The following is a 16,354-nucleotide window of genomic DNA, read 5'->3' as shown; positions in this document are numbered from 1 at the left end:
TAAACAAAATGTAAAAAAATAACGCTATTAGAGTTTTTTAATATTTGATAATATTTAATAGTAGTAGATTAAGAAATTATTTTTCATAATCGTTGTTAACAAGCATTAATAAAATATAAAATGGAAAAATAACGCTATTTTTAAATGAATATTATTAAACAAAATTTAAAAAATTATTTTTTCATTGCGAAGCTACAACCTACTGTATTCATGCTCTATATCAGTGTATGTTCATGATCTAAAAGGCACACAGGAGATATTACAGTCTGTAGCCTACTGCAGAAACTTTGTGAATGTTTTAACTAAAGTGAAAAATCTCATTTAATTAACAAACTTTATCTGATCATATACAATGGAAATGCATGTTTATGTATAAGCTGCACTTGTAACGTCGCGGGTGTCTGTCAGGTAAACTCACGGCCACCAGCACGCCTCTTTATAGGCTCTCGGTCACGTAGCTGCAATTAGCGCAACTCGCGACACCTGTGTGTGCACGCCGCTATTTAAGATGCCGAGGTTCGGCGCTCGGCGTGCGGACATAGTCTGTGTTAAAGTTAGTGTGGTAATACGTATCAGAGTGTGTAGCGCTCTGAGAGGTAATATAAACGCTAAATAGGTGTTAGGAAACGTTTCTATACTTATAGTTCAGCACGGTCATCTGTATCAGAGCGCATAGCGATCTGAGAGGTAATATAGCAACTAAAAGCTTAAAAAGAAGCATTTTGTTTGTTTCAGAGTGGTAATGTGTATCAGAGCGCAAAGTGAATTAACCTGAAAGGTAATTGTGGAGTAAGAAGTAACCGCTTCTGCTTATCTGACTCTCTCCTGTGCCTTCCTGGTGTAACGATAGTTTCAGTCCGACGATTCGGGGAGCAAAGATTCCGCGGTTCGAGCCCCCCTTGGGGTGTTCTCCGTAACCAATAACGTTTTTTTTTTAAAACAATTAAAAAATGACATGTAGCACAGCTCCGCCCCCCTAAAACAGTAATTTTTGCTTTCATAAATGAACAATAAAATTGTTAAAATGCAGGACATGTCGATGGGGAAAGAATTATTTCAGTTTGATCCAAGGGTTTTTTTTTTTATTTAAACTTTGCTTTTAAGCGCGTGCATTGTGGTCTTTCAAAAGTGCGTCATCAGCTGTCTGCTTTATTTGAACTGAAGCACAGGCACGCGCGGCGTGCACGCGCAGTCAGAGCTGGGGGGCGTTTATCTATAAAGTTAATCGGTGGAAAGCTGCAAAGACGGCAACCAAAAGCAGTGAAATTTCACTATTACCAGAGTTAATAGCACAAACAAAATAATGCAAATCTATTCAGTACAAAATAACTTATTGATTTGGTCTTTGTCTTGTGAATTTTTTTTATTAATGACTGCATTCATTGGACACACTGTTCGTAGGGAATGCACACATGAACTGATTTGATTCAAGACTGGCATGGGCTTACTATGTAGTTGTATAATAAATCTCTCTCTCTCTCTCTCTCTCTCTCTCTCTCTAGAGATAGAGATAGAGATAGAGATAGAGATAGAGATAGATAGATAGATAGATATCTTCTTGTTTTAAATTCTCACTGAGGGCTAAGCACTCCTAAAGATGAAATCCTAGAACCACCCCTCATTGACCATAAAGGCAAAAACCTTTTAGTCAAATGTCTTTCTGGTTCAAAGGTCCTATCTACTGTGATAAATAGCAACTCCAATTGGTTGAAGCACCTCCAGAAACTACATGCCTTGACAAAGCTAGAAGCTAACCCGGTGTCGGACACAGTGAGTCAAGCCCCTCCAGCCAAACAGTGACTAGATTTTAACCAGACTGTTAGCCAGGGACAGATCAACAAAGCTATTGCACGTTATGTTAAACATGCAGCCTGTCTCTACTGTGGAGTCACCAGCTTTCAGACAGCTCGTTAGCATGATAACATGTTCAGGCGGTACAAAACAAATGGGACAACTTTTTCCAACTACTCAGATAAAGAATATTCAAAAATGGGTTTGGGTTAGGGTCAGGGTCATGGTTAGGGTTAGGATCTCATTAACCGAAGTTGGTATTTTTGATGCCTCATACTATAGAACGTGGGTGAAAAACCCAACATTGCCTTTACCTTCATTGTCTCCCACTCATTTATATTGAAATCCAGATTCTTGATATGCCAGCTTTTGTTGGAAATACCAGTTTATTGAACCACGTTTCTTGATATAATTTCAGGCGTTTTCCGTCAGGTGGTGGCGCTTTCAATTATACAGTTATTATTAATTTTTTAATTTGTTCTACTGATCTCAAGCAGATGACCTGATGCAAATGAACTCTAATATTGACCTCACTTGTACAACAGAGCAGTATTATGGCCTAGGCCTAATAATAGTCATGTGCTCCCTCACGCAATCTGAATTTTTTAAACGCACACAATGCACACAAAACCCTAAAAAAAGGTCCCTTTACTGTAAAAATCTGACCCAATATCTAAATACAAGTCCATTTACTGTAAAGAAAAATATATCTTTATATACAATATTCTTGTAAACTTACCTTGGGTGTCTTGAGTGTGACAGGATTCAGTGAAACAATGCTTGCGTGCTGGTGTAGAACTGTAGATGGGCTAATCAAATTTGTTTTACCCTGGAAAAAAAAAACAACAACCAGTTGTGTGTTGATATCTAGGGTAAAACTGACAAATATGGACTGTAACGCCTAATTTGCAGGCTTTTACTAATGCGTTCGAATTGACTCACTTCAACTTATAAAATCTCACCTCCTTTTGCGGAACAGGGCTGTTTTCTGCCTCCTTCCTATTCATTTCTCTCACTTGCTCCTCCTCCCCCTCCTGAGTCGCTCTCTGGATACTCCGGTGTGGATTTCCCAACACCGGACACATCTTCCATTGAGCTCACCAACCTTTTCTAGAAAAGATAATATGCATTTGAAAGAACTTGTATGTGTGGAAACAGTGAATGTAAGTGAATGAATTTATGTATGTTTGGAAGAGTGAAACTGATGATGTCTTCGCAGGACACGACTAACCGCTCTTCTTTTTTTGGCCACATTTGTTATCCTTCGTCTGGGTTTCTTCTCTTTCTCTTCTAAATGGTCACTTTCAGATGAGCTCTCAATTTGTTTCTAGAAAGATAAGACATATTTTGCTCATTTTAGATGAAAAGATAGTGTCAAAAGGTTGGTGAAACTGATTTCACTTAAAGTTCAGGAACTGAAGCTCACCGGTCTTTGAAGAATAATAACGCTCTCTTTCTTGCGTGACCCCTCTTTTCTGACGTGCGTTCTCACTGGCTCCTCGGACACTTCCGAGTCCCGAGTAGGTTTCCATTCATCAGACCCTTCGTCTTCAGTGGAGCTCACCAGTGGCTTAGAGCTCTTTACCTAATTTGAAATAGAAAGGTGTGGATATCTCGTTTATTAATTTCAGCTTTCACTCCAATCATCTGTCCAACACTGTTTGTAATAGATCATTTGTTTTTAAACAAGTTAAAGGAGGACTAAAATTGTAAACTCACTGGTGTTTCTTGCTTTGACTGCACAGATTTATTTTTCTTGCGCAGATGGTCATTTCTACGCTCCATCTTCTCTTCAGAATCTGCCTGTTGCATGCAGAAGACATGCTTACTAGAGATGAGCCGGATCCTCGGCTGAAACGAGTATCCGGTATGGATAAAGCACTTCTGCCGAGTACGAGTATTATACGAGTCAATCTGTGCTCGGATTGAATGAAAATCATCATTGGGTAGCTGATTGTCAGCGTTCTGTGATAGGCTAGTCACAGCGCCCCTCCCCTACACACATACAAATGTATTGTGTTGCTGTGTCTCGCTCTGCTCACTCAGTCACACACAGAAAAGCTCTGTCTCTCCCTCAGTCACTCGGATTCGCGGGTCTTTTCCGTTAATGTTTAGGGTTTCTTTCTAATTACAAATTAATTATTACGGTTAAATCCCCGCCCATTTCAAGACAAACCCCGCCTACTTCCGGGTTAGGCCCCATCCACTCCGAGTACGGATACAGATAATTCGTTAATTCGCTAATTTGGTTAACAGATGCGGATACAGATAATGCTGTACTCGCTCATCCCTAATGCTTACCAACTGTTTACATAAAAAAGACTATTTACATCCAAATTAAAAAAATGTAGAGTTTATTCATACCAGATTCTTGTGAGAAAAAAGCTTTTCCAGCAGCACAGGCTCCAGCCCATCTTCCTCCGAAGAGGACGCGGTCTCCGCTTCGTTGTGGCCCTTCTTTCTCCTTTTTCTGTTCTTCGCTGCACATGTTGAAATTGCCAACGTAGACAGGTATCTGCTCCTCTGTACTTCCTCTGCTGGGTCCTCGGCTGTGCAAAGCAATTGAGAAAATTAATACAAGCCCATAGCCGCTATGGCATAATAGGTCTGCCGTTAATTTTAATTAATTAACCTTGATGAAATCTTTTGGCTGCATGTTCGTCATGACACGAATTTCTAGTACGTTTCGTGTCGCAGTTGCCGCTTGGCCTGTTGAAATAAAGAAATCAGAGAATTTCAACAAAGGGTCCAGTTCTGTCCTATTTGTAACCCCTTCGGTGACCTTCGGGTGCTGGGTAACAGCAGTATACACTTGACCACAAATGGGACACTTGTATCCAAGTCTCGAAGGCAAGTCAATACCACAGATGAAGACAGCAGCCTGCTGCTGTTCTTCACATCTCTCCGGCTCGTCACTAATCACATCCATTGTCTGTCAATGGAAGCAAAAATATTTTTACTAAATGTATTCACAAAAAATAACAATCATAGAAACATTTTGTCATATATTAACAATAACAAACATTTTACTGCATCACATGAACATGTTTTATTTTGTTCTTTAATAAATTTGATACTAAGAGCTCATTGTAGGGCTGGGCGATGATAATATGTATCGCGATATAAAATGTGCTCGATACGACGTTTTTGTTTTTTTATTCTTCGTCGGAAGAAAACAGGTTGCGAAGCAAGTTTCGTTGCATTAACAAAGGCACTCGCTAAAGGCACTCGCATTAACAAAAGCAGAAAATGAGCCGCAGCGAGCGAGGAAATTGTAAATAAAAGGAAAAGTCAGCGTGCCAGTACGGCAGTTTTTTGGATATTATAACTAGGGCTGAAACGATTCCTCGTAACTCGGTTACAAAAATTGTTTGAGGCAAATTCCTCTGCCTCGAAGCCTCTTAATTAATTTTAAAGCTCACGTCACGTTAGCGTTCTTTTGATATGAGGGCGCGTGCGGTCTGCAAAATGGAAGGGCGCAATAACGAGGTCAAAGGAAAAAAAACAAGAGAAAACGACAGAAAATGTCCAAAGGAAACATTTCTTCAAAGCACAGGGCAAGCCTCAGTTCTGAGCATGTTGATATGTTGACCTATATTCTGATTTTTATTTTTTTATATATATATATATATATATATATATATATATATATATATATATATATATATATATATATATATATATATATATATATATATATATATATATATAATATATATATGCATGCTTAAAGCACTCGGTGTGAAACCATGCATGACTCTAGGTCCAAGATCCTGTTTTTTGCCTCTTAAATACCACAAAGCATTCCAAATTAGACAGTAAAGGTTTGTTATGCCTGAGCTGTAGATTTTGAATCTTTTAGTTCTGAAAGTTAAGTTGCATGACTTAAAGGCTGTATTTTTGTTTTTGCATCTCAGAAAAGGGTTAAAACCCAGAATGTTTGACACTTAAATGTACTTAATTCTTCTCAGTCAACTTTGTCATTGTTCACAGTACAAGTACAGACAGAGAAACAATGGGTAATATCTAAATGTTTATTTTTGATAGAAAATATTGTTGTATGCATTGCATACTATACATTTAAAAAATAAAAGTTCATCTTTCTAAAAAAGGAAACCAATTAGTTATTCATTTTAAAGAGACCCGTCTTATTTTCTCTTGTATATTTAATTCATTTAAATATAGTCAGTCAGTATATTAATTGTATATGCTCTTTAATTAAGCAAAAATACATTTTATCAGATTACTCGATTAATCAATGAAATTTTTGGTAGAATACTTGATTACTAAAATATTCAAATGGCTACAGCCCTAATTATAAGTCTACAAAAATATACATGAATAGTTCAACTTCAAGTATGATTATAGTAATAGAGTTACTTTTTCATATCTCTGCAGTTTTATATTTCAATGTTACTGTACTCTATCAAGTTTGTTTTTTATATTACAAATGTATCTCAGTCTACCTCAGTTTTATTTGTTTGCAAAACACTGCACATATATAACACTTAAAATAAAAATGTTTAAATGTAATATTTTTCTCCTGGTCCTTAGAGAGAGTACAGGTCATATTCCATCAAAGTGACCAGTTTTATTACCCCACTATATGTCTCTCAGATCTTATCAGTAGATATGTCAGCTGTCATTATCGATAAGAAAATAGGTCAAAGTTTTTAGAAATTAGTTTTTTAATTATGATTTATTTATTAATTAATTATTTTAAAAATTTTAAAAAAATTTGTTTTTGTTCCAAATGAGCTAGGAGACAAGTTTCACATGTTTGATCCGGGGGGTGGTTTGTGATCGGGTTACCCCTCCCCTCTGAATGAATGTTTGTGACTCAGCAAAAACACACACACGTCCCTGAGCGGGCACGCCCACCACGTGAGTTGTATCTGTTTTCAAGTAGATAGGAGAAAAGTACTTAAAACTCACATGTTTGATCCAGGGGTGTATAAGAAATTAATAAAGAAAAGAATTAAGAAATTAATGAAGGTCAAACCACTGATCTGGCATATGTATGTCTTTGTTCCAAATGAGCTAGGAGACAAGTACTTAAAACTCACATGTTTGATCTGGGGGTGGTTTGTGAGAGGGTTACCCCTTCCCCTCGGTTTTAGTTAGCCAAAGGTGTTCTCTACAACGTCACACAAGCGAACACGCCCCTGAGCAAACGCATGCACACGCTCCCCTCGGTTTTAGTTTTCAAATAGCCTGCCACCATATACACCGTATAATGTGTATAATTCATAGAGCATAGCTATGGCTGTTTGTCCTGATGCACCAAAGAAAATGAAAAAATATGCTAAGTCAAGATTTGCAGAGATTTTAGAGTGTGAAAGTCAGTATTGGGCGATGTCAAACGGATGTACAGCCGGCTTTCACTTCAATGCTGAATCAAACAACGTAACGCTTTTCAAGCTATCTGTACCTGATCACAAACACTGGAGCAAAGCTACTGAGGCCGTAACTTTTGATCGGAGTGAATGGAACAAATTTCATAAATGGTGTAAGGATTTTGACTACATTGTTCGAGCTGATTTTTCACCAGTGGACTACAAATATAAATGGTGGAGCAAATGTACTCCTCAGCAAAAATACTGCATAGAAGCAAGAAATCTTTCAAAGGATGAGCTATCACTGTATGTTTCAACAACGATTAACGGTGACGTCACATCAGAGAAATAGGAAGTGAGGTTTGATCCAATCAGCAGGCACGATCTACAACACTAATCAAATCGATTATTTATTCTGGAAAAATAGTTTCCAGTTCTAAAGACGAAGAAAATACCGGTGAATCACTCGGAAAAAGAAATCTGACCTTTCAGCATTCAAATGATGATGAAACCGACGGCCGTCTTTCCACCGCTGCTTTAGCAGTCATCCGCGGTGTCATGGCTGAGCTTTTGGACCGGATTATTGATGGAGATCTGAGAGACAACTGTCACGGATGTGCCATAGATCACCCGACTCAACTCCAACACGCTTGTTTGTTTGTTTGTTTGTTTGTTTGTTTGAGCCTGAAGCATACTATCTGCACATGAATGCCTTCAGATTGCTGAAAAAATTGTTTTAACCTTGGCTGAAATACTCTGGTAAAGGGACTGAAATTGTGTGGAATAAACCACCCATCCCTTGAAAAAATTCTAGGCATCGCTGAAGCTATCATTTGCGACTGGCAGGATGAGCCTAACAAAGTCGTTGTAAGCGAAGCTAAAGACAAAACCAAAGAAATTTGCAGCGACCAAGTGTATGAAGACGTTGTGGATTTCTGGAGCCGCCCGAACCGTCACACACATCTAATCTGTCTCAGAGAAAGAACTGAAGTCTGAGTTAGCATCTTAACCTAAGTATCGTGTGTGTGTGTGTTTAAACTGCTCAGAAAGAAGAATGTTGATATTACTAAATATTACACGACTGATTTTGATGCAGAAAAATGTCAAACTAGTCATGTGATGCCTTTTGTTTTAAATAAAATCCTTAAACTATTTGGTGTTCTGATCATTGATATTCTGATACTTCAAAATGAATGAGCGGCTGTTGAAGAATGTGTATTACACACCGTCTGAACCCGTCTCGTACGGAGGTGTTGAGAGTTTGCAAAGGGCTATAGTTGAGAAAATTGGTAAGAGTTAATGATGGTGAGAAAAAACTGGTGAGCTGAGCAAGATGCATACACTCTTCATAAACCGGTGTCTACAAAGTTTAAAAGAAACAAGGTTTTTGTGAAAAACAGATGAACAATGAACAAGCAAGCTGATTTAGTCGACATGAGCAGCTTGTCGGAGAGTAATGATGCAAATATTTGATAACATTTATAGATATTTTATCTAAATACGCTTGGGTTCGCGTGTTACAAAACAAGACCGGCGGTGAAGTAACTAAAGCTTTTCATTCCATTCTAAGGGAAGGTAGAATCCCAAAAAAATTACAAACTGATCAAGGGAAAGAATTTTTTAACAAAACTTTTTCAAATAAAACACATTGTACATTTTGGCACGGGTCAGAAAGCTGCGGTGTGTGAAAGGTTCAACAGAACGCTAAAGACCAGGATGTGGAGATATTTTACAGCGTTTAACACGCGAAAATACATGGACAGGGTGCAGGAAATGGTTTATGCTTATAACCACAACTGTCATTCCAGCATCAAAATGAAACCTGCTGAGGTCACCGAAGCCAATTCTTTCACAGTATTTAAAACTCTTTATGGTCTACACTAATTAAAACCCAAGAAAATAAAATTCAAGTTTAAAACCGGTGACGTTGTTAGAATATCCCGTTCGAAAGGACAGTTTGAAAAAGGATACAAAATTTCTGAGCGGATCCCTAGAGACCCCTCTGTATATAAATTACGAGACTATGATGGTGAAAAAATTGAGGGAACTTTTTACGAGTTACAAAAAATCATTATAGGTAATGACAAGTCGTTCAAAATAGAGAAAATCTTGTCTGAAAAGATTCAAAACCAGAAAAAGTTCTGTCTGGTGAAGTGGGTGGGCTGGCCTGATAAATTTAATTCCTGGGTTCCTGCTGAAGATGTAGTAAACATTGAGCTTTAGTGTTTAAAAAGACTCATCACAATCATACCTGTTAACTATAATTGATAACCATGGATGAGTGTGGATTCTGTGACTCTTCCAAGCAAAGCGTTGAAGGACATTTACCCTAATAACAAAATCTCACTACACGACTAAATTTGCCAAGCCCATTGATTTGAAAGGAGACTGGGAAGTGTCGCTTTCAGAGGTTCAATATGTTCACAGTTGGGATACATTGTCAGAGAATGACTCTGCGTGTTGCGTTTCTTGGAGGGAAGGAAATAAAATACACAGTAGTATTTAAGATAAATCATGGATATTATAAAAGTTTTGAAGATCTAGTTATCGAAATCAATGATTTAATAAAAGTATCCAAACTCAGCATGACTATAGTGTATAACCCTGTGAAAAATAAAATACATATGGACGCCTCAAAACCAAGAGACAATTAGCATATAAAAATCACAATTTCTTACGATAAGCCACACTACGTACCGCTCAAGAATCACATTACAGATATTGAAATCGAAGTCATGTCGGATCAGAACAAACACATACCTTTTACTTACGGGACGTTTATAGCTAAACTGCACTTCAGACCAGCTAAACATTCCTTCCGTTTGTAAAAAAATTAGAGAGAGGATACATTAACCCACAGACCTACATAGATTGTCGCTCAAGCCGGAAATGGACTCCATTGGATTTCAAGGAGCCCCCACCATGTATGGTTCGGGGTTAGGAGGATTGTTTAGAGGATTGTTTAGAATGGAAATTCCATTCCTCAAAAAGGATTTTGCTATAGTTAAACCTCATTTAAAAACTGCTGTTAAAGGGGTTGCAGGCGATGTCATGAGCAGACACGTGATTCCTAATAAAAGGCATAGGGTAACTAAAACTAAGACCAGTGTTAAAAGAACAAGACGAGAGTCAACAAACGTCAACCTGTCTCTCAAAAAAGAAAGCAGTTGAACATTTTCTAAAATCATGGCTTTCTTACACTGACTATCCTCGGAGTGTACAAAGTCCGAATTGGATATTTTCACACTACCTTATATTCAATTCAATTCAAGTTTATTTGTATAGCGCTTTTTACAATGGACATTGTCACAAAGCAGCTTTACAGAACATAAACATAGAACAAAAGATAAACATAAGGAGTAGTATAAAGGATTAATATAATAAGTTCTATATATATATATATATATATATATATATATATATATATATATATATATATATATATATATATATATATATATATATATATATATATATATATATATTAGTTCATAGTGTGTATGAATGTATGTATGTGTGGATATGTATTTGTCCCCAATGAGCAAGTCTGAGGTGGCTCAGGCAGCAGTGGCAAGGAAAAACTCCCTTAGATTGGTAAAGGAAGAAACCTTGAGAGGAACCAGACTCAAGGGGAACCCATCCTCATATGGGTGACACCATGTAGTGTCACCCATATGAGGATGGGTTCCCCTTGAGAGGAACCAGACTCAAGGGGAACCCATCCTCATATGGGTGACACTACATGGTGTGGTTACAAATATACAAGTATCAGAGTTCAACTGGAGCCGGTAGATCAATAGATGTCTCAGGATTCTCACGGAGTCAGCCTTGTCCCAGTGGAGGTCCAAAAACTTCATCGCACGGAAGACGATCAGAGCATGGGTGTCTCGGCATGGGTAGAAAAAGAGAAGAGAAGAGCAGTGCAGAGGGATTAACATATCTGCTGTTCATAAGAATCTGCAAGTCTAGTGTAATAGTGCACAATATGATGGGATGTGTTATGTGTACACCTGACTAAAGAGATGAGTTTTTAATCGACATTTAAACTGGGAAAGTGTGTCTGAGCTCCGAACACTATCAGGAAGACTATTCCAGAGTTTGGGAGCTAAATAATAAAACGCTCTACCACCTTTAGTAGACTTAGATATTCTGGGTACTACCAGAAGTCCTGAGTTTTGTGATCTCAGAGAGCGTGAAGGATTGTAACGTGTTAGAAGACTAGTTAGATACATGGGAGCTAAACCATTAAGAGCCTTGTACGTAAGTAGCAGCAGTTTGTAATCAATTCTAAACTTAACAGGTAACCAGTGTAGAGCTGATAAAATTGGGGTTATATGGTCATACTTTCTTGTCCTAGTGAGAACTCTGGCAGCTGCATTTTGGACTAGCTGTAGACTATTTATTAAAGATACAGGATAACCACCTAGTAGTGCATTACAATAGTCCAGTCTATAGGTCATGAAAGCATGAACTAGCTTCTCAGCATCAGATACAGACAGGATGTTTCTCAGCTTGGCAATATTTCTAAGGTGAAAGAAGGCTGTTTTTGTGGTTTGGGCGACATGATTTTCAAAGGACAAGTTGCTGTCTAGTATAACACCCAGGTCTTTCACTGTCGAGCTACTAGTAACAGTACATCCCTCTAATTGGAAGTTAAATTGTGGGAGTTTCTGTGTACTGGTTTTTGGGCCTATAAGTAGTATTTCTGTCTTGTCAGAGTTTAACAACAGAAAATTACAGCTCATCCAGTCTTTTATCTCTCTAAGGCATTGAGTTAATTTGGACAATTTAGTTATTTCATCTGGTTTTGATGAGATATATAACTGTGTGTCATCAGCATAGCAATGGAAACTAATCCCATGTCTTCTAATAATGTTCCCTAATGGAAGCATGTATATTGAGAAAAGCAGAGGTCCTAGAACTGATCCTTGAGGGACCCCATGGTTAACTGGTAGTAAACTGGAGGGTTCACCATCTAATTCTACAAAATGGTATCGATCGGACAGGTAGGATCTAAACCAACTTAAAACCTGTCCATGAATACCTGTATAATTTTGTAAGCGATCTAGGAGAATGTTGTGATCTATAGTGTCGAATGCAGCACTAAGGTCAAGTAGAACTAATAGTGACAGTCTTTGTCCGAAGCTAAGAACAAGTCATTTGTAACTTTAACAAGTGCAGTTTCTGTGCTATGATGGGGCCTGAAACCTGACTGAAACTCTTCGAGGATGTTGTTCTCCTGTAAGAAGGAGCTCAGTTGAACAGACACAACCTTTTTCTAGGATTTTAGACATAAACGGAAGGTGTGAAATAGGTCTGTAATTTGATAGTTCATTAGGATCTAAATTAGGTTTCTTAATGAGTGGCCTAATAACTGCCAACTTGAAGGATTTCAGGACGTAGCCTAAAGATAACGAGGAGTTAATAACATTAAGGAGAGGCTCACCGGCTTTATATAACACTACTTTCAGTAGTTTAGTTGGAATGGGGTCTAGTGAACAAGTTGTTGATTTAGCTGTAGTAATAAGTTTATCTAACTCTTCCTGACCTGTACTTGCAAAGCAATGTAGTTGTGTGTTTAGAACCTTGGGTGAGACCGGGACGCTAGTTGCTCTCATATGTTGAGCATCATCTATTTTATTCCTGATACTTTCGATTTTATCAGTGAAGAATCTCATAAAATCCTCACTACTGAACTGTGATGGAATAGTGTGTTCAGATTTTTGGTTTTTTGTTAATCTAGCCACTGTGCTAAATAAAAACCTGGGATTGTTCTGGTTATTTTCTATGAGTTTGCTCAGGTGCTCAGCCCTGGCAGCTTTTAGAGCCTGTCTATAGCTGGACATACTTTCCTTATATGCAATTCTAAAAACCTCTAATTTAGTTTTTCTCCACTTTCGCTCGAGGTTACGGGTTTCTCTCCTGAGGGTGTGAGTATGACTATTATACCACGGTGCAAGAGTTTTATCTCTAACCTTCTGTATTCTGATTGGGGCAGCAGTGTCTAATGTGCTAGTGAATATAGCGCCTATGCTGTTAGTTATTTCATCTAGATCGTCTATGTTTAAGGGTACAGTAAGAAGTTGAGACAGATCAGGCAGGTTAGTTGTGAATCTGTCTTTAGTGGTCGGAATAATAGTTCTACCGAGTCGATAACGTGGTGAGACACAGTTAGTCTGTTCTACAGGTAGTGTGTACATTATGAGATAATGGTCTGTGATGTCATCACTTTGAGGAATGATATCTATATCAGTGACATCTATTCTGTGTGATATTATTAAATCTAGTGTATGATTGCGACGGTGAGTTGCTCTAGTGATGTTTTGTTTAAGCCCAAGTGAGTTTAGTAAGTCCATGAATGTGAGTCCTAGCGCATCATTTGTGTCATCAACATGAATGTTAAAATCTCCTACAATTAATGCTTTATCGAAGTTAACCAATAGGTCAGAAAGGAAATCTGTGTATTCTCTAAGAAAATCGGTGTAGGGCCCTGGTGGTCTATACACGGTCGCTAGAGCAAGAGACATCAGGGATTTTTTTGTGTGCATGTGCAATAGTGTAACATTAAGGACAAGCACTTCAAAAGACTTAAATCTATACTGTGTTCTCTGGGTAACAGTAAGGCAATCGCTAAAGATAGTGGCGACACCACCTCCACGACCAGTCTGACGAGGCTCGTGCTTATAGATATATCCTGATGGTGTAGACTCATTTAGACCGATGTAGTCATTTGGTTTAATCCAGGTTTCGGTGAGGCAGAATGCAGTAAGGCTATTGTCTGAGATTATTTCATTTACGATAAGTGCTTTGGGTGCAAGTGATCTAATGTTCAGAAGCCCAAATTTTAGGAACTGTTTTTGTTTGTTTCTTTGGCATTTTTCTGGTCTAATTACAGTAAGATTATTTCGAGAACGTCTTTATATAATTACTTTTTAATCTCACTGCTCGGGGAACAGACACAGTTTCTATGGGGAGAGGTATGTGTGCATTTGTATCAATGTGTTGAGGTGAAGGGTGGCTATTGAAATTTAAATTTAAGGCGTAGTTTACCAGTCAGAAGGTGTGCAGCGCCCTGGAGATGTGGTCCGAGAGGATCTCCGCTCCAACTCTGCTGGGGTGCAGGCCGTCAGCGCGGAACAGCCTAGGACGCTCCCAGAAAACATTCCAATTATCAATAAGGAGTAGATTCTGAGCCTGACACCATGACTGAAGCCATTCATTAAAAGCAAAAAGTCTACTGAACCTTTCAATTCCTCGCTGGTACGTCGGAAGTGGTCCGGACACGATGATCCTCGCCGTGGGCGCTGTGCTGCGAACCGTCTCCACCAGGGTGTTGAAGTCTCTCTTCAGGATCTCCGACTGCCTCAGGCTGGTGTCGTTCGAGCCGGCTTGAAGAACCACAGCTCCGGTGTTTCTGCTCACGACCCTAGGTACCTGTGCAGCAACATCAAGTACACGGGCACCAGGTAAGCAGTGAGTGCGAGCCTTACCTTTAGCCACCGTAGCACGGACGTGGCGGACGATGGAGTCTCCGATGATCAGTGTCGCGGTCCGTCTCACGAAGGGGGGCGAAGCGGTTCCGGGTGGGGATCTCTAAGACCGGCGGTGGTGGAGGGGGCGAGGTCCTCCGCCCGGGCCCCGGCCCGTGTCCTCCGCCCGGGCCCCGGCCCGTGTCCTCCGCCCGGGCCCCGGCCCGTGTCCTCCGCCCGGGCCCCGGCCCGTGTCCTCCGCCCGGGCCCCGGCCCGTGTCCTCCGCCCGGGCCCCGGCCCGTGTCCTCCGCCCGTGTCCTCCGCCCGTGTCCTCCGCTGCTGCACCCAGGATCTGCGGTGCCACGGCGCTGGAGTGAACTGCCCCTGGCCAGGCCACTTCCTGGGTGCGTTGGGCCTGGACAGAGAAACACACGGAGTAGAGGTGGAGGGAGTAGTAATTAAATGCCGGGAGTTTACCTGAGACCGGGGGGCTTCCAGCGCTGCTTTCCGCTCCCGCAGCTCAGCCTGCTTCACCTGTAGGTCGCGGATCTGCTTCTCCACAGCCTCCAGCTCCAGTTCCACTGAGTGCAGCTCGAACGTGTCCTCACCTGCACTCAAAGAGACGTAACTGACATGGTGTTATATAGCAAGTACAAGAGAGATAATTGGTGTGAAAAGGTGTACTAGTGGTACTCGGCTAACAGGCTAGTTATGCTAGCCGGCTAGCAGCGGGCACTGGGAAAACAAATAAATAAAGGTATCAAAGGGTAAGGAGTTAGAGTTTAGCTCAAGATAAATCGCAATTGAGTAAAGATACTCAGCCTAGCAAACAAATGAATGCGAGAGCTCCGAATCCGCTGCTACACGCTGCTTCCGCTGCTACACGCTTTATACAAGTGTAGTGTAGTGTACTTTATATAAGTGTAGTTTATTATACACATAGACGAGTATTGAAAAGTACACTTATATCGAAATACCCCCGCTTTCTGCTCTGACTGACAAAGGTCCTCTAGAGTTCTTCGTGGCTGGAAATGGTGAAGATTACCTGGATTTGAACAATACATTTATGCATGTTACCTGTAAAATCGTGAACGCTGATGGCACCAACATAGCTAACGATGCAAAGGTGGGGGTTGTTAACTATCCTATAGCTTCTCTTTTTTCACAAGTCGACGTTATGCTGGGGGATCGTCTTATTTCTCAATCTAGCAATACATCCATACCGAGCAATTTCTGAATGTCTCCTTAACTATGGGAAGGAGACCTTGGAAACGCAATTTTGTTCAGGATTATTCTACAAAGACACAGCGAGATATATGGATGCCACTGACCCTGCAGATCGCAATGAAGGTCTTAAACGAAAGGCTCGGTTTAGTGCTGAAAGCAACACTTTTGACCTCATGGGTCACATTCACTCATATTTTTTCAAGATAAACTTTTACTGAACAGCGTCGATTTGAGGATTAAAATGGTTCGAAGTAAATATGAATTTTGTTTAATGAAGGAAGGCAACATTAATTTCGCTCTGAAAATTCTCAACGCATCTCTTTTTGTGAAGAAAGTTTCTGTATCACCGTCAGCGAAAACTCGGACATGCGCAGCTTTCTGCCACTGCTAAATATTCTTTAGAGAGTTTCTATGAAAATGTTCAGTCTGGCCACTGGTAGTCGCATTTGTTCGCAAGAGAATCTTTTTCCTGGGACCTTTGCCTAAAACCATAATATTTGGTATGGTGGACAAGGATACCTTCAGCAGGT

The sequence above is a fragment of the Tachysurus vachellii genome, chromosome 7 (assembly GCF_030014155.1).
Source record: "Tachysurus vachellii isolate PV-2020 chromosome 7, HZAU_Pvac_v1, whole genome shotgun sequence".
NCBI lineage: Eukaryota > Metazoa > Chordata > Actinopteri > Siluriformes > Bagridae > Tachysurus > Tachysurus vachellii.
The sequence above is the reverse complement of the archived record's forward strand: the minus strand, read 5'-3'. Positions refer to the sequence as shown.